Below are 20,658 nucleotides of genomic sequence, written 5' to 3'. Positions count from 1 at the left end.
CAGGAGGCAAAAAAGGAAGATCATTTTCAAGACTTTCCCAAAAGGAACTGAAGAGTTAACATTTACAAATGAGGATGAACATGGCAGGAGTACACCAGGTATGGCAGAATTAGTTATCCAAACACAAAGAATATTGTTAAGTTCTTAAAGAATTACCTATTACCTCTTCAGATTTATAAAATTATTTAGAATGGAGTGTCTTTTAAGAGTCATATCTAATTGTGAAATAGCAGATATCCCTCTTTTCTCTAATAACTAAATAAGGTAGTGTTGACCATTTATCATAAAACTGAATGTCTTTACCAATAGGGGGAGCTCAAACATTGCTTTTGAATTTGTAAAAAAAAAAAAAAAAAAAAGGCCAAACAAAACTCCATTTATTTCAAAAGGGGAGGGAGGATTTTTTTTTCTGAAATATTAATTTTCTCTACATATTGATCTGGAAAAGTCTCAGGTATTCAAACATACTGATAACCAGGTGAGATGTATTTCTGGCAGAAGAACCATATTACTAATCAAACATGGCCCCTGTTTTGTCTTTATGCAGAAGAGAATAAGAAAAACTTACATGTATAGACTATTTTCCTTACAACAACCTTGTGAGGCTGTATTTGTATTAACCCCATTTTTACAGTGAAAGAAACTGAGACACAAAAAAATCAGAGGCTTTAACTCAGGTATTCTGTGGTTAAGTCAATACCCTTGTTTTCCACTTAGTGAAGTAAAATTTCATACTACTACTTGTGTGACAGTTTGTAACTGCTATATATGAAGAGTCCACAGATTCTAACCAATGGGGAAGGTTAATTGCACATTTTCTGTCTTACAGTTTGATTTTCTTCTATAAAATGTCATTTAAAAATTCCGGATCATTGTAGCTCTAAGAGAGATCATAGTTTGGGCATGAACTACTCTAACCATCCCACTTGAGGCATTGTAAAAATAGTTGGTGAGAGAACCGCCAGGGGCATACATTTTTGGCATTGCTGGGTTCTTTGGGGTGTCTTAATTACTTGGAGATGCCGAACTCTTTGGGGGCAGTGCTCATCTGTTAGCAGGGACATCCAGGGCTATGAAATAAATGAATGTCTGCCCCTATAAAAAGTGAGTGTCTCTTTTATTGGGTTTTGTTTCTCACTAGAAGTGATTGAAGAAAGCAAGCCCAAGTCTTTCCCTATCTACCTTGTTCTCCTTAAAAAAACAAAGAGACAACATGATCCCATGCCATTATGAACCTTTGTCTTTTAATTTTGTTTAAAAGTTGCTGGAGACAGCAATTGTAGAATTAAAGTTCCTACCTTGAGCCTTTTGAATTCAGCTTGTGTCTTATATCAGATGGCAGGTCCTAGTCTTTGGTAAGTAAGTTTCAGAACTCTGTCACTCAAGAGGTGATGAAAGAGCTCCAAAGGGCAGCTCAGCTGTGCTGAACATAAGATGAGAAGGGATAAAATTAGGATGCCAGAGCAGCTGTTGCGTAGTGGGCTGACGGAGCAGTGGAACATGAAGGTTTGGAAGCACTCTTCCAGTGCCATTTTTTAAACGTTAATAAGCATTTATTTATTGCATATGCTAAGCACTGGAGATACAAAGAAAGGTTAAGAACAGTCCCTGTTCTCAAGGAGTTCACAGTCTAAACAGGAAGAAACCATGTAAGCAGGTATATAAAAAGAAGAGATAAGACAGGTAGATACATACATACATATAGAGAGAAATATTGACATGTAGATATCAGTAGATACATATATATGTATGTGTTCATACACTCACACACACACGAGATAAATTAGAGATAAGCTTAGAAGGAAGACAAAAAGTAGAATTTTAACTGAGATTTGAAAGAAGCCAGGGAATCCAGGAAATGGCGACAAGGAGGGAAAGCATTCCAGGCATGGGAGTCAGCCAGTGAAAAATGCATGGAGATAGGAGATTGAGTGTCTTGTGCAAAGAACAGCAAGAAGGCCGATGTCACTGGATCTTAAAGTATGTGAAGGAGAGCAAGTTGTTTGAAGCCTGGAATGGTAGGAGGGGACCATGTTTCTTATGAGTCGGTTCACACCATTAGGGAGCCATATTGAAAGCAACTTGAATTAATTCAGCTGAAGGGTGATATGGGCCAGCACATTTGTAAACTTAGGCCAAGGTAGCTCTAGATTACTAACTCCTTTGTGTTTGAATCAGAACTGGTCTAGAACAAGCTTTTCTTCCATGGTTAAGATTATCCCATAGGGACTTCAAAGACCTTGGATTGATCTAGTACTGTTTCTCATAGAAGTGAAGTACAATATTCTGTGGCTCTAGGTGTCCCTGAGGAATTTGGTTGAATTTTTTTTGGGTGAGGGGTGGTTCGTGTGATTGTGTGAGATTGGCAGTGCAATTTGGTCTGTGTCCACATCCCTGCTAGTCTGTCCTGTCCTGAGCTATCTTGGTTGTATGACTAATAATCCAGACTTGATGGCTGGGGAGAAAAGGCGAAGAGTGAAGCCCGCATCATTATCTTCTTGGGCTACCTATGATGATGGGAAGTGAATGGGACTACAACTGGTGACCCAAGAATTTTACTTAAATATCAGTTTGGGGGAAGGTGGGAAGGAGAGAAAATAAATCCTTGTAAATTAAAAAAACTGATTTTGAAGAAAAAAGTAAAATCAATAAAATGCTATGTTTTTCTGGATTAGATGGATACTAACTCTTACCGAGAGATTTGACTGAAAGATATAGTCACTTTGACCCATTAAAATCTCAGGCTCAGCTTCTTCTGGTATAGTAGCTTCTTAAGATACATGATGGATATATTATTATTATAGACTTTATATTTATTCATTTAAGAAATATCACAAGTGTATATACACCACCAACTACCCAACACCTGACTGTGCAATTTCCATCCATGACTTCTTAAATCTTGAATCCCCACAATTTGATTAATTCTGGAGCCCATGGACAGTGTGGTGTGGGATGAAAAGTGCTGGAGTCAGATGACCTGAGTTCAGTTCCTGACTCTTCTGTTTAGGATCTGGGTGACTTTGGACAAGCCACCTAAATTCTCTAGGCCTCAGTTCCTTCAACTGTAAAATAATGAAGTTGGACCATATGGCCTCTGAGGTCTTTTCTAGCTCTAGATTTAGGGTCCTTATGTGATCTTTGAGAATTGATATGGCTGACAATAAAGCATTACAAACATAAGGTTAGACCAGAGAGGGGGGTGAGGGGAGGAAACAGAACATATCTACATTATGAAAAGAACTCCCCCAGACCCCACATATTGAAGAAAACCAACAGGTAGGTTTATATGCTCCATGGCCAAAAAATCCCACCTGAGGGATACATGTGTTTGGGAAGTTAAAAGATAATGATTGGGAATAGATATAGTGTTTAGTAGGTTGTGACTGTATTTACACTTCTGAGCCCAGAGGGATGGGGGACCTGTGGCCCAGAGGCCACATGTGGCTTCCTAGGTCCTCAGATAAAATCTTTTCACTGAATTCAAATTTTACAGAACAAATCCTTTTATTAAGGGAATTTGTTCTGTGAAGTTCAGATTTAGTAGAAGGGCCACACTTGAGGACCTAGAGGGTCACATGTGGTCTCTAGACCACAGGTTCCTATAAAATCTCAGATCAATACTTTGTTGAATTAACCATTTTCATTAAAGTTTCAGGATATTGATGATTTAAAAAAATACTCATCATTAGCTTTGGGAACAAAAATATAATATTGTTTATCATTTTTGACCAGGTTTTGTTGGTGCATAGTAAGTGCCTTGCACTGAAAGTGTTAAATGAAGGATTGTTTAATTGAACTGAAATGATTTGGAGGAAGGCATCTGCTAGTAGTTAAATAAAAACCCCATTAGACTGAAAGCAGATATAAAATGGGTACAATTTGTTAATTTCCTTATAGTTAATAAATCTCAGCAGGAATGTCATATTTGAAGGGGATTGAGGGAACATTCTTTCTCTCCCTCTTCATATGTATATGTGTGTGTGTGTGTGTTTATGAAGAGAAAGATAACGTATGTCTAGAATGAATTTGTTTGTATAAGTACTTTCCACGGCGATCATCAATTCTTGTCCATTAATGACTACATTGACTGCATATTTTAATTGGGCTGTGAAAAAAGTACTATGTGGCATTTCGCTCTCTCTTTTAATAGAACCCTCGTCTTTGTACATACACACATTGACATGTGATTCTATAGTGTACATGCCAAGAATAACAAATCTAGGAATAACTACAGTATCTGATAATACAGGTGCTATGCCTTGTTAGAAATAATTTGTCTACATGAGGAGACATGAATTCCTCTTAATGAGACCTGAACATTAAAATTAATCTATTACCTTCTTGCCTTAAACAAACATTCTTTTAGGAATTCCAATCTTGTGTGTGTGTGGGGGTGAAGACATCATATTCATGCCCACCTCCCCCTTAAGTAATAGTGATCCTTTTCTTTGGAGACATTAATGGTGGAAAAGCTTTTGTGTTACTTTTTACCAGATCACGAGAAAATAAAAAAAGATAAGTCAGGGCTCAGTTACCTCAAATATTTAGTTTTTTTTCCAAAATGCTAAATATTCACTAATGCCCATCTTGAAAACAAATGGCCGTAGGTGAATATAGTACTTGTTTTAGGACAAAACTTTGAAACACAAAGGGGGAGAGGACAGACAACAAGCACTTAGTGCCAAAGCTTATCTCATTGGATCCTCGCAGAGAGGAGAGCTATTATTATCCCAATCTTACAACTGAAGAAACTGAGGTAGACAGAAGTTAAATGACCTGCCCAAGGTCATACAGGTCAGGAATATCTGAGGCTGGATTTGAACTCAGGTCTTCCCGACTCTAGGCTTATTTCTCCATCCAGTGTGCTTCTATTCCAAATAAATGTCATTTCTAGTTGTCCTGAGCTATATCTTGCCACCAGATCCAGGTAGCTCTAGAGGAGAAAGTGAGACTGGTGACTTTGCACAGTCCTGCCTCACTTAAATCCAATTCACTTGCAAGTCATGGCATCACCTTCCCGATGCCATGGTCCTCATTGAGAACGAAGGTCAAACAGCAACAACAGCATTCCAAATAAATGTATTTTTAAATTATATTTTCATTGTAACACATTTAAAATATATTGTAGGTGTTTAAAAGTTTTCAAAGGCCTTTAGTTGTTTAAAACAGTTTTTATGTCTTTGACAATAACATTATCTATTAACTGCAGGTGCTAAGAGAACTATTATCATCTATTTCCCTGAAATGAGTCAGCTAACTTTACTTTTAATTGTTTTTTTAAACTATTCATGGAGATTGTTAAGGATAATGTGATAGGAAGGTAGGAATATGGATGAGATACATATAAGCTTTTATAACAGAGTAATTGATTTATCAGGCAAGTGTTTTAAATGAGTTCTAAGTGTTTCCTACTTCTAGCATTATAACATTCTATGTGACTTTTGTTTTTTAAAGTACAGTAGAGAGTTTAATTATTTTAGGTCAGTTCATTTTATTTCTTCTTCTATACTCTTGGCTAAATGGCATGGTCTGGTCATAAAATGCTACAAAAACTTCACCAAAAGGAGCTAACCCAATTAATCTGAAATTCTATTAGTAGTACATAGATTACCCTCAAATACACATGGAAGTATTAAGAGTTTAGGTAACTAAGACGGTTACCTAAGGTGGGAAACTATTCTATAGCCTGAAAATGAGTCACCTATAAACTGATTAGAAACAAATACCTGTGATTTGGAAATAATGCATTCACCCAAGTTAGAACTCAAACAGCAGCAAACACCAACCCATGAAATTGTACTGATGTCAAAGTACAAACCTTTCATCCTAGTCTCAAAGTACTTTGCAAACATTACCTTAATCCTCATAACACCTCATGGATGTTCGTAGGTGGTATCTTATAACTAAGATAACACTCCAGAATGCACAGAAGATTGACTCTTGCCTGCAAGGCCTTTCAAAAGTGATCTTTTGGGGATTTCAACTTGTCATGTTACATAGGACAGATATTACTGTATATTTGATAAAACAGTGTTACTTACAATCCCTAGCTTTGGTAAGAAAACCATTATGCTAAACATTTTGCTTACATGAGCATTTAGCTCTCCTGTGCTTTGAAGCTAAAGGTAGCTCATGTACTCAATGTTGTTTCCTAAGGACAGGAAAGAGGCATAACTTTTAGGTGGCTCGCATAGCATTCAATGTGTTTACCCAAGCCTTTGGTGAAGCATCTGTCATGACTGTGGCTATAAAATCAAATATCAACATGTTTGGTTGAATTTCATTTTTAAAGTTTTGTAAACGTGTAGGTTTTTTTTTTTTAAATACTTCTATTTGATGGGCAATGTGGTTGGGTAAAAAAAGTACCAGATTTGGAGTCAGGGAGACTAGATTTCAAATCCTTGCCTTTGACACTGAGTGACCATGGACAAATAAATCACTTAACCTTGTTGAGGTCCAATTTTTCATTACTAAAATAAGGGTGATAATAATTACTGTACTACTTATCTGACAGAGTTATTATAAAGTTATAATGAAGTGTTACATGTAAAATCTTTGCAAACCCTTACAGCAGTATAAATGTCAATTATTATTATTAAGGTTGTACTAATAGCCAACTTTATCTGACGTTTTTTGTTAATATTCAATGCATTTAGAGCTTGAAGGGACCCTTTTTTCCCCATCATTTCAGTTGTGTCCAACTCTTGTGACCCCATTTGGGGTCTTCTTTGTAGAGATGCTGGAGTGATTTGCCATTTCCTTCTCCAGATCATTTTACAGATGAGGAAACTGAGGCAAACAAGTCTAAATGACTTCCCCAGGCTCACATAGCATGTAAGTGTAGGAGGCAGGATTTAAATTCAGGTTGTCCTGATTCCAGACCTAGAGCACACTATTCACTGCCCCTAAGAGACCCTAGAGATCAACTAATCTAATCCCCTCATTTTACAGAGGAGGTAGCCGGGGAGAGGTTAAGTAATTTCCCTGAGGTAGTAACTCACAAAGGTGAGATTTGAACCCAGGTTCGCTGCTTTCTAATTCAGCATTTTTGTCACTACTCCAAGAAAACACCTTCAATTTCATTGTTTTAGTTTTTGTCACCCACAAGGTGGTTTATACAACTAAAGGGGAAAGGTAGGCAGATATTTAGATGTTCGGATTACATTGAATAATTATCTTGCCTCATGTAGCCTGGCCCCTGGAGTGGGATGAGGAGCATGTCTGGGCAGGGTGTATGGTATGGGTAGAACTCTTTCTTTTCTCAGGAATGAGAAGGGAGGGGAACAAAAGTGGCAAATTTTATCTTATATGTTTGAGGGTATGTATGGCCTTTGGCTCACTGGATGATTAACTGGAATAGGACAGAGATGGAAAATGGTTTCAGGGTCAAGATAGAGTTTCATGAAAAGATATGAGAGGGAACTGGCAGAAAGGCAAGGACCAGATTTTTAGGCTATAAGAGTTAGGTGCCCAAAGACAAAGGAGAGGATGTCCAGATAGACAGGTTATATAATTTGTCCCATTCAAGGCTGAATGCATGCATGGGAGCTTGAAGTCTAACCATCAGCTGAGGAATTTTTCATTGTGCAACCTTAATTTGTGGTGGATTCATTCATATGCTGTCAACTCTCAGAACTTGTTTCCACCTTTATCAGCCTCCATGGAATTAACCTCCACTGAACATTAACCAGCTCTTAGCCTAAGGTTGGATATCAGTCTGAAGAAAATGAGATACATTTCAACAGCTTGATGGAGCAATGCTGGGCTATTTATGTTACCCTGAGAGACAGGTTGATCTAAGATCAGAGAATGTACATAAAATGCTTTATAACATGAAAAGTGATTTAAAAAACTTCACTTGTACTGAAAGGAATATTGGGTTCTAGTTCTGCCAGTCACTAAATAAATATTTGACCTTGGCAAGATATTGAACCTCTTTGGGTCTCAGTTTCCCTTAACTGTAAAATGATGCTTGATTAAATCAACATTTAGCAACTTGTTCTGTATAACACTGGGGTTCTTTTAAGATTAATAGTGATTATTTTCTACTCTAAAACATTAAATATGGAATTATGTATGTATCAAAAATATTCATTATATGTGGTAATTTTTCAGTATGAAAAGAGACTAAATTTCCTTAACATTGCTGCAAGACCACTCCATACTCCCCACTCCTTTATCTTAGGGGGTATTTCATGCTTCCAGTCCAGGCACCAGCCTCCTAAAATAACATTTCAGCACCCCTAAAAGGTCACCAAGTCCAGATTAGTTTGAGAAATACAGAAGCAGAAGGGAATAAGTTGTCTTACAGTTTTAAAAATTCTGCCACAAGTCTGGAAATATAAAAACATAGTTATCCTCCTCTCATTTCATGAAGTTCCTAACTTGACTAAAGTAAACTTCTATAAAAAACAACTAAAATACCTGCTTCAAATAACTTTTCAAAGATTTCTTTAAAAGATTTTTAGTATGGTTTTGTATTTATTTTTTCATCATGAAATTTATCATTTCTCTCAGATTTAGAATTTGAAAGAGAAGGGAACATTAAGCATTGTTATTTCACTCGTTCCTGGAATGAGGTCAGGGGTATAACTTGGACCATCCTTCATTAAGGAGAATTAATAGTTTTCATGGCATTTTGTAGAAAGGAGTCTAGATCTGAGTGAGAGATAGAACCAGATTCCCTTTAAGATTCCCTTTCGGCACTCAGATTTTGTGATCCTACAAGTGCTGGGATTAAGTTTTCTTGGAATAAATCTGACCATTTAAATTGTCAATGAACATTCAGTGGTTCCCATCTAATCCTAACCCCCAAGCCTTTGAAATTGAAAGCAAGAAAAAAATTTAGCAACAAATTTCAGACCAATCTCTCTCTTGAGTGGGATGTTGGTTCTAGATGGGTGCTGCTGAGCTAGGCTGGATAACCCTCTTTTTGAAACTCAACTGATAGATAGCCTGGGGTTTGGAAACAGTTGCAGCCACACCTACATTTTTGAAAGGTTGGTTTCTTTTGTTATACATGCAGAGGTTTTTGTGTATCTTGTCCAAGTGGCCTGCCTGTTTTGGGGGAGCAGATATGAATGTTTTGAAATCCTCTATACCAGCAGTGTTATTGAAAGGCAAAGCATTTCTAAGTCTCTTATTATTTGTTTTTCTCTCTCTAGGATTCTTTCCATGCACAGAAACTGATAGATCCGTTGTGGTTGTCATTTGGTTGTTTCAGTTGTGTCCTACTCTTATAGACCCCATCTGGGATTTTCTTGGCAAAGATACTGGTGTATTTTTCTGTTTCCTTCTCCAGCTCATTTTACAGATGAAGAAACTGAGGCCAACAGGGTTAAATGACTTGCTTAGGGTCACACAGCTAGCCAGATTTGAATTCAGGAAGGTGAGATTTCCTTCCTTCAGGCCCAGCACTCTTATCCACTGTGCTTTGGTTCTGACCGGTGATCAACATCTGGAAATCCATTTTCTGGAATAAATTGTGAATCTTAAAATTACCCAGGACCTGAAGTCCAGGAGACCTGAATTCATTGCTGTCCTCAGACATTTAATAGCAGTGTGACAAAAGACAAGTCATGGGACTTCTCCTCAGCCAGGGATGGGGAACCTGTGGCTCTCTGGATCCTCAAGTGTGTCCCTTGGCTTCAAGATGAATTCCAGGTCACAGGTTCCCCCCCTCCTAGCAAAGGGCTACACTTGAGGACCTAGAAGGTCACATGTAGCCTCAAGGCCACAGGTTCCCCAACCCTTTCCTTGGCCTTTGCTTCCTCATCTGAAAAATGGGATTAATAACAACACTCACCTCCCAGGGTTCTTATAAGGATAAAATGACATAATACTTATAAAGTAACTTGCTGACTCTATATGCAAGGTATATAAAATACTAGCTATTATTACCCAAAGGGTCCCTTGCGAGAGAGTTCTAGGTTTTTAGAAAATGTCCTGGTACAGTGAAAAATACACATATAAATATAGCACTTTTGTACACTTATTTTGATGTTGGGGAGAGAATAATTCCCCCTTTAAAACTAAAAAAAAATCTCAGCAACAAAACAGAGAGGGAAAAATTGTCATCAGGCTTAGTCTTGGTCAGTGATAAAGAGACTGTCTTGTTTAAATCTGCTCCTGAAATGCAATATTACTGTCAAATACTCTGCTTTCAGTTTGTTGTCCAAACATAAACTTAACTTAACGTACATATGGCAGCATGTGAGGCAAGCTAATTTCCCCTCAAGCAACATATCAGTAATAAACAAATGTGAAATCCCCCTCTTTTTTTTAAGGTTGAAACTTAGAATATGGAATATTACAGGGTACTTTAATCACTATATTTACAATAAAATAGAGAAATATGATCTTCTGGAAAAATATACTTTCTTTTCATTCTCCGTTTCCTCTCTGGCCTGCAGACTTTGCATATGGGTGGGCTGTCTGAGTCAGCCAAATCTGAAATTTGATAAACTCTTACCTCCTGCCTTTACCCCGTCCATGAAACAGTCAGAGGCGACACATGTTGTATTAAAAGCAGATGTAAGTACACACTTACTGCCTCTCACTATTGATTTCTATCAACCAATGACAAGCAACATACTTGGTGAGGATGATGTGAATTTTTAGATGCTTCCTCACTATGCCTTTTTAGTTCCTTTCTGCCATTGGCCTTTGTGGCGTTTTGTGTTTTTTTTTTTTTTTTAATAATCACTTAGAACTCCTAATTCCCAATAATAGCACTAAAATATCCCATAGCAGGTGTTCTTAACCTGCCTTTGTTTGGATCCCTTTGACAGTTTGGGGAAGCCCATGGACCCTTTTTCAGAACCATGAATTAAATGAAACACAGAGAATTACAAAAGGAACCAATTATATTGAAATATAGTGATCAATATATTAAAAAACAAAATTTCATGGACCCCAGGTAAAGAACCTCTCTCTTATGGGAAGATCCTTCTCCAATACTATAAAGTAGCAATTAATCCTCTCTGCCTAACTTACATATTCATTTTCCAAGTAAATAACTGAAAGGTCTTGCCGAACTTCCCTGCTGCCAAAAATGGGCTGCCATCTGTATACTGCGTTTTCTTGGAGAATACATATGTCCTCCCTTTGGGAAGCATGTTAAGAGTTTTTTAATGTGACATGGAACAGAAATAAAATGCTAAAAACACATTGTGTTTCTGACATGAATACAAGACTCTGGTCTGTAGGTAGCACCAAGCGGATTTCGTGTGCCCTGTGTTACACATAGAGTGGGGAGTAGAAATCTCCATAGGAGTAGTGTGGGAATGAAAATAAAAGTTCTAACAGTCATTTGGGTCCTAGGAGAATTTTTTAAGATGGCTTTCTACTTAAGGCTGACTCTGATGTATCACGTGGGGCAATGTTGATTATGACTTCTTGATGAGTTTGTCAGCAGAACTCAGATGCTGCCTGGTCCTCATATAAATCTAGCATTAGTGATCTCAGGACAGCCTAATTGCCTTTGAAGGGGGTTATTTGGGTCGAAATAAGGATTTTTTGGCCACAAAGATACCTGAAGAATAGGCCTTTCCCAACCTGTGGGCCCAGCAAACCTTGGGAGACCATGCAGTTATTGGAACCAGTGCATGATTTCAATTGTACGGCAAATATTTTTTATCATTACCTAACTCAAAATATGTAATATAACTAACCATAAGAGATAAGAAAACATATCTTCTGTAGACTGACTGAAAAAAAACTTCATACATGTATATGCTACTTTTTCCCCACATGTACATGCATGCATGTATGTGTATGTGTATGTGTATGTGTAAGTACACATCTGTGATTTCATCATTATGGAAACTCCTTCCAGTAATATAGATCTGCAACTCTTCTGTACTTAGACTTAAAGAGCCACCTCAGGCATTAAGAAATTCAATGATTTGACCAGGACTGTTTTATTTTGTATCCTAACTAGCACCTGAACCTAGATTTTCCCAACTCCATGGATAATTATCATACTATTCCATGATGTTTCTATTCACTCTCAGAATTAATAAATACAAATTAACTTTAAAATATTACTTTGTTTATAGTAACTTTTGTTATCATCTATTTTCTCAATCAATTGATATCAATTTACTCTTGGGGGGGAAATCTAAGAATTTTTAAATGTTAAAAAGTGGTCATCACACCCTCCCAAAGTGGGTAACTACTGTTACCTGTATGTTAGTTCAGGCTCCTGGACCCCTCTTTTATGACAGATGGAGATCAGAACTTAACCTTGAGAGTATTCTGTTGAAAATGATGGGGATGGGAAATTTTTCAAGGATTGAGGCCTTGGCCCTAGGAACATCTGAATTTGACTCATTTCTAGCTCTGGTGAGGAAGTATTCAATTTCAGAAGCATTCTGGGCTAACAAGACCTGGAACATGCAACAAGAATTACAGAAAAGGCTGAGCCTAGAACCTACAGACAGTAAAGAATACTTTCTCTTATGATGGGCCTTGTTTCCCTCAGGAGCCTCTACAGATGAACCCAAGTGGGGAAAGAACTCAATGCAATTAGAGTTGATTTCCACTTCCCTGGACCTACAGAGTCCACCTAACTTTCAGGACCAGTGAAGACTGCTTTGGACCTTGTTGCTCATAGATTCTGGCCTTCCCTATACTCCCTGAGTCTGGGAACCCTACTCATTTCTCTTTCCCATTGGGCTCTACTTCTTTGCTTCAAGTTGGAGTAGTGTTGGTTCATCTCCTGCCCACATGCAGCTTGCCTGTGCTAATTCATCCCTCAAGTTCCATATCTCAGCTATCCTTGCCACTATTAAAGGCATCTCTTTCTTCCACAGGAATATATTACAAGTCTTACAGTAAGATAGCCAGGAGCAAAACTCTGCTGGGCCAGATAGCACATAAGCTTGATGTGGTGACAGCTCTTCTCAGGCTCACAGGCTTCTCTAGCTGGCCCACAAAAATGTGCTCAGGAACAAGTCTTACCATTTTATTCCGTGCTCAAACATCTTCAGAGTCTCCTTACTGTTGTTTGTTCTTCAATCTCCATGAGGACCAATGATACCAGGAGGGTGATGTCTTGACTTGCAAGTGATTGGATTTAAGTAAGGCGAAGCTGTGCAAAGTCATCACTCTCACTCTCTCCTGCCGTCATCGAGTCCAGTGTCAAGACATAGGTCAGGACAACTAGAGATGATCCCAGATGCAGTGGAAGACTTTGGCCTTTTTTAAACTAAGGTCTTTCCTCATGAGAAATAGGTCCCACTTTGTCTGAGGCAACACCCATTCAGTAGTTAAAGGCTAGGTAAGAACTGAGGCAAAAGATGGCTTAGTTTGACTTCACAAAAGAATCAGTCTGTGAGGAACAGACCCTCAGAGTTTCTGCTACTAGGATAAAAGACAAACTATTTAGCCTGGAAGCAAAAGTTGCTCATAATTTGTCACTAACAAAATAATAGCTGACGCGTGGTAGGGACTGTGCTAAACTCTTTACAATTGTTAGCTCATCTGATCCTCACAACAACCTCAGTAGGTAGGTGCTATTATTATCTCTGTTTTATAGATAAAGAAACTGAAGAGAATAGGGATTAAGTAACTTGCCCAGGATTATGCAGCTAGTATTGGAGACTGGATTTGAATTTAGATCTTCCTGACTCCAATGCCAGTGTTCTATCCAGTGTACCACCAGTCTACAAAACTGGACTGGACAGAGTGCTGGACTTTGAGTTAGCGGACCTGGTTCTCATATATTACTTTGAATACTCATGTAATGGTCAGTAAATTCCAATTTTCTCTTCTATAAAGTGTGAATGATAACACTTTCGTTTCAGAGGATGACCAAGTTAAGGGCTTTTCAAACTTTAATATGCTATGAAATTATGAATTGTTATTATGACCTTTCCAGCCTTCCTTCCCATTGTTCCCATTCATTCACTCGCCCTGAGTTTCAAGGTACTGGCTGTTCCTGGATCTCTTGGCTCTCCATTTCTCACCTGGTGGCTAGAACTGAGCCGGAATCCTGCCTCATACCTCAGGTAAGTCAACTTAACATTTTTCACTCCTAGTTTTCTCATCCACAAAATGGAGATGAAAATATCACCTACCTTACTGGGCTACTGGGAGGATCAACGAGATAACTTATATTTAAATTGGGGATCCAAACAAAAGTTGTTTTGGGTATCTCCAAAGAAATGGCTAGTCAACTCTATTGGGGACCACTGGGGAAGAAGCATTGAAATTTGGGATAATTGTGCTACAATGGAACAAGAAACATTAAAACTTTTTTTTAATGTAGTGATTTGGATTTTAAAACCACCTATTTGGGCTATATATTATAAAGTAAAAATTATTTGGCAACTTCCTTATGAAAATTTGATCTAGAGTTCAATGTGCTAGTGCCTAGTGGTGGTGGGGAACGTGGGGCCTCAAGGTTCTCAAGTGTGGCCCTTTGACTGACTCCAAACTTCACAAAAAAAATTCCCATAATAAAAAAATTTGTTCTGTAAAACCTGGACTTAGTCAAAAGGCAGCACCCAAGGACCTAGAAGGCCATGTGTGGCCTTGAGGCTGCAATTTCCCCACCCCTAGCTTAGGGGTAATCACAGAAGAGTTTCTTCTAAGTGATCAATTAAAATGACACCTTGGTCTTTCTGCCTTTCATAACACAGTTGTCATATGGAAAAGTAGGCTTGAAAAAGATGCAAATGTGGTGTGGAAGTGGGATCATCTAGGATCTTTTTCTTGCCTATACCTGATTGAAACTTTTTCTTCTCTATATTCTAGTTTGGCCACATATACTGGCTAATACGAGCTGACTAAAAAGTGAAAAGAATTTATGAGCTTTAAAAGACATTCTAAATAATATGTAAGAGACATATTGGCAATAAACCCCTCTAAAAAACTGGTTGATACTGTTTTAAATGTTTTAGTATCCAAGAAATAAAACATTTCAATATTTTTTTTTTGTCTTCAACAAGCAGATAATTCTTTACGTTTTGCTTTTTTTCTTCCCCACATCTACTCTCTACAGAGGCTCTAGTGCAATAAAATGGATCTTTGGAACTTGAATCAGAGGAACTTGGTTCAAATCCTGGCTCTCTGATCTTGGACAAAATCATTTGATATCTTTGGGCCTTACTTTCCTCATCTAAAAAAAATGGAGTTAGATTAGATAATCTGTCATTATTTCCAGCTCTAAATCTATGATAATTTCTTCTCCTTCGGCCTACTTACTTTATTTTTAGTGTATCTTATTGGCAATGAAGTTACTTAGCTCTTCTGATTAAATTCCTTGAAATGGAAATTCGGGAAGTTAGATTTTTAAGTCAAAACTCTTTGTGCGGAGTTCTAGAAAAAGTGGGGAAAAGATTTGGCAACAGTTTAAACAATTAAAACAAGATCTACTTTTATTAGTAGGTTCTTTGACAAAATAATAACTGTTATAAATAACTCTATATGTATAACTCAGAAATGGTTTCTTGTTATGTAGGAACTAATCCATTGAAGGGAGTTATCCACCCCACTAGATGGTAAACTTGAATAGAGCCTATCTATGTCTTGTTTATTTTTTAGTTTGCCTCAGTACCTGGAAGAGTACATTCTCCATAAGAGTAGCTTTAAAAATGTTTGTTGAATGACTGAATGATGAGAGTCAGAGGAAGGTACTGGGCACCTGGCCCAGGATGGGGCTTATGGGAACACAAATAAAACAAGCTTTCCTCATTTCACACTTTTGCCTAAGGCCAATCCTCATGTAGAAGGAAGGAAAAAGAAGAAAGCCTTTTACTTGAGACATGATGTAAGAGGTAGAGAACTCGGAGAAATTGTCTCTTAGACATAATGGGGTGACAAAGGGGTCAGAGGTTGTCTGTGCCAGGCCCTTTTAAAAGATCAACCCAAATCAAACTTATATATTTGAGGAAAACTAGCAAAACTCCCTAGAGATGTTCAAGAGGGGAAGGTGCAGAGACAGCCTTGACCAAAATGAGATTGCCTAGCTGATCTCACACTCAGAATGTGGGGTTGTGAAGAAGTGGGATTTTAATTTTAACTCCAATTGATAGCTGCAGACAATGAGAACCAATGTGGATAAGTGATTTGCTCAACCTCACAGTGAATTGATTTCAGAGTCAAGAGCAGGAGACTTTCCACTTAACCCAACAACTTCTTCAAAGGGTTGTAAGTCATTTTGCACACATTCTCATTTGAGCTGATTTACAACAGTCCTGTGAGCTACGTACTACTGGTTTAATGTTTCCCCACTTTATTGATAATTAAGTGGAATGCTCATGATTTGCCTATTGAGGTCACACTGCAGTTAATGTCAGAGGCAAGATTCAAACCCAGGAACTCCTTGACTTCAAATGTAGAGTACCATCTACTTCACGAAGTTACCTTTCTATCAAGACAGAGGCCTTGGAGCACTTGGAGGTAATTTTTCCTTAAAAACTTTGTTTGTTCATCTGTATGGCTAGTTATGAAGACAATTGGGACTTGGATTTACTGTGTCAACTCCAGGTGCAAGTCCTGGGTTACTGGGTGCCCTCTGGTGGCACTATGGGTGTGTATTCAAAGGTACGCTACTCCCCTACTGAGGGAGGAAGAGGATGATGATGATGATAATGATGACAATGAGGGTGTGTGTGTGTGTGTGTGTGTGTGTGTGTGTGTGTGTGTGTGTGTGTGTGAGAGAGAGAGAGACAAATGGATTGTGATTTTTGTCCTCCTGGAGAATTTCAGAAGTTTTTTTGTTTTAAGCATTGGTAACCAAGGTAGGGGAACTCAGCACCCTATGATTCTGAAGAGAAGTGACAGAAACCCTTCCAATATTCAAGAAAAGCAAAGTCAGGGCCCCCTTGGAGGCAGTGGGTGGGGAATTACAGGAAATGTTCAATTAACAACTTGAGTGAGATGAATATCTATTTATGTTTTATATAAGCTTTGCATTTTTCACGGTGCCTAGTACAATATCCTGGCTATAGTAGGGGCATGGTCAATATTTATTGATTTGAAAGGTTTCTTCAGTTGTATCATAGATTCAGAGATATATTAGAACCTAGACACTGTCTTCAGTCTCCTCCTTGAACAGATTAGGGGGAAAAAGATCTGGCAATATTTTAAAAATTAAAGCAAGTTAGTCTTATTTTATTATGTAGAGGTTATGTGGTTGGCCCTATACCACTAGTAGGGGCACGAGATGGCTAAGTGGAAAGAGTGCCAGTCCTGCAGTGAGGAAGACCTGAGTTCAAGTGTGACCTCAGACATTTACTAGCTGTGTGACTCTGGGGAAGTCACTTAATCTTGTTTGCCTTAGTTTCCTCATCTATAAAATGAGCTAGAGAAGGAAATGGTAAACCATTTAGCATCTTTGCCAAGATAACCCCAGAGTCACAAAAAGTTGGACACAATTGAACAACAACAAATAAAATTAGTAAGTGATAGAACGGAGACTATTCCCTGGATCTTCTGGCTTCTGATTCTTCGAACTTTCTATACGCCACCTTATAAGGGGTAGTGGAGTAAGGATAAAAATTTGAAGGCGATAAAATGTGAAATGTAATTAAATACTGAAGGGTTTTCACATGCCTGTCAGGGGTTGCAGCAACCCTACCATAAGAATTTGGAGAACTGGTGTTTGACTATAATTGTTTCCATTTTTATATTTTATTATTAACAAATGACAAACATGAGCATTTCAGTGTACAACAAATGAAAAACAGTATTGTGTACAAAATTGTTAATTATTACCTAGTATTTTAGGTGTATATTAGATTCAACCTGAATAACAAAACTTCACTGATTGTGTTCCCTTGAACTTCCTTATGTTTCATTCTGTATATTTTAAATGTTTCATTGAAACATTTTTTGTACCATTAACACTGCCTGCCAACTCACCCCCATAGAAGTGACAAATATTTTACTATAATTCTTCCTTGTACCCTCCTTATTTTCTACTAACAACACTAATTGAGTACAAATTCTATATAATGCACTGTGGGATGCTACAAAGAAGTACCATACTCAGTATCTGCATTTAAGGAATCTACTGAGCAGTTGGGGAAATAAGGTATACCAGTATGAAAATGTAATATATATGAGTTAAATGGCAAAAACCAAACAACAGTATAAGTGATGTCACAAGGCAGTACTATTTATAATTACATGCTAAACGACAGGCAGTGGAACAGGAAATCAGGGCCATGAGTTCAAAGGGAAGAGAGGTCATCGTGGGCTAGAGTTTTCAGGAAGTCTTCCTGAGTCTTGCTCTAGGCCTCAAAGAACAGGTACTAATTGGAAAGGTGCAAAGAAAGAAAAGTTCATTTTAGGTAGGGGCAAGAAACCAAACACAAAGCAACAAGGAAGCAAGAATTAGTACTATTCAAAGTAGTGCAGTCATTCTAAAGTGAAGAGTTTATGTTAAGGAGTAGATGAAAATAAAATGGGACAGGTAGGATAGACCCAGATTGTAGATGGACTTGAAAGCCAAGCAGGGAAATTTAGATGTGAAGTTTGGAATGAGGCAGTTCTTGTAGAATGATCGAAACATGAAGGTGGTTTCTTAGTCTGACAAACATCAAGAGAATGGCTTGGAATAGGAAGGAATCAGGATAATCCAAATCAATAGGGGCCTATTGCAAATAACATAGGTGTGAGGTGATGGAGGGGGGGGGGGGCGGTTCTCTACTAGAGTGAAGGCAATTGAAATGGAAATGAAGGGATGGATATGAGATTTTTATTTGTCTTTCTTTCTTGCTTCTTTTTTGCAGAAAGAGCCATAACATTCTAACCCTTTACCAGTTTTATAATTGTTGGTGGGAAGAAAGGAGATTGTCTAGAACTGGCAGCTGTCAATTTAGACAAGATATTAAAAAAAAAACAACCCAGTTGTTCATCTTCTATGTTAAGTGATTCTGTCTCTCTGGAAGGAAATGTCTTCCACACCCCCTCCTTTAAAAAAAAAAAAACTTAAATAGAAATCTATTTCTCCTGCTTTCTGAGACACAAGGTCCATTGTCTTTCTACTTCTGGCCCCATTCACCCTCTACAGGACTTCCTGGACCTGTTGCCCTGCTTGGGGAGAGGGGGAAGGAGAAGAGTCAAGGTTTGATTGGCCCAGAAGACAAAAAATCTTATTACAGCCTGGGGGTCCTTTAGGGGTGGGAGTAGGGCTGGATAGTATGTAGCACAGAGATTTGGGCATATTACCCATCTTAAAAAAACAAAAACAAAACCCAAACCCAAACCTTTTTAGCCCTTTTAACTGGGAGACAAATGGCATTAGCAGCATATTAGACTGTGAGACCTGGGGGCCTTGTAGGTCATCGAATCCGATACTCTCATTTTGCAGATGGGGAAATAGCTCAGAGAAGTTAAGTGATTTGCCCAAGGTTACAGAGTAGCAGACCCAGGACTAAGAACCCAGGTCTTCAGACTCTTCTTACCATCAGCTGTCTCCACAAAAGGTTAAACATTGAATACTAGAGCCAGTCCTCCCGGACTGTTTGTGCTGATAACAATATGGTCTCTTTACCACCCCTCCTTCCAACTCCCACCCCCGTTAGGCATTTCCTGACCTCCCAGGGAAAGGTGTCCTCCCAGACTAAGGCTGGAAATCCTTTCAGCCAACTGCTAATGAAACAGGGGGAGAGAAAGGTTCCACTTCATGTTAAGAATGAATTCTGCCTCCCTGGGTATGTGGAACAAGGATCTCTTGTTTCCCTTTTCTTCGACCAATCTCAGATTTTTAGGTGAGTGGATCGAGGTCCATCTAGCGTGTCACTCTGTTCAGTCCGTTCCTGACTGGTGGGTGAAAGGGGCAGTGAGGACTGGGCTGAGCCGACCTGACCCTAGGTCTGACAGGACTCCGTCAGTCCTCCAGTTTCTGCTTAGGCTGCAGCTGCCAGGTGGGTGGTTAGGTTCCTGGAGGAAATGGAAAGGATTCACGGAGAGGGAGGGAAGCAGAAAGGGGGAGGAGGGGAGGCTGGCCCTGCTTAATGGAGCTGTCAGTCAGTCCTCGGCATCAAGGCTAAGTCTCGGAGTTCTGCACGTGGCCGGGGTAGGTATGGGGGAGGTTGTAGAAGCAGCGAGAGAGAGAGAGAGAGAGAGAGAGAGAGAGAGAGAGAGAGAGAGAGAGAGAGAGAGAGAGAGAGAGAGAGAGAACGCCTGACTTCAGCATCCCACCGAAGTAATTCCGCGTGGGGCTCGAAATAGGTGATTGCACAAAAATTCACGACATTTCTTTTCTCTCCACGCTAGTTTTTCTAAAGCGCTTAGAATTCCTGTAGACCTTGCACGCACACGCCGCCGCCTGCCCCCGGGGGTTCCCCATCCTCTGAGCACCCCAAGAACGAAGAGGCAGGGCGAGGTTTGGGGAGGACCCCCGCGGCGGCTGCACGATCCGCCCCAGAGGCTCCACATCTCCGCGACTTCGGGTCCCTCCCAGGCTTCTCCTCGGCTCCGTAGTAAACAAACGGCGGTCGCCGCCTCCACGCGGATTTACCTCGCCGAAATCAAAACACAGTCTCACAGAAACACACTCGAGAATTACCAGAAAAATAAGGATCCAAAAAAAAAAAGAGAAACCACGAAAACCTCCTCCTCCCCACCTCCCCCACCCCCCAAACTGAGCCACTGCCTCCTCCTCCCCTTGGAACAGGAGCCCCGCGAAATTGACAAGCC

The sequence above is a fragment of the Notamacropus eugenii genome, chromosome 5, assembly GCF_028372415.1.
Source record: "Notamacropus eugenii isolate mMacEug1 chromosome 5, mMacEug1.pri_v2, whole genome shotgun sequence".
Taxonomy (NCBI): Eukaryota; Metazoa; Chordata; class Mammalia; order Diprotodontia; family Macropodidae; genus Notamacropus; species Notamacropus eugenii.
Note: the sequence above shows the minus strand (reverse complement) of the source record.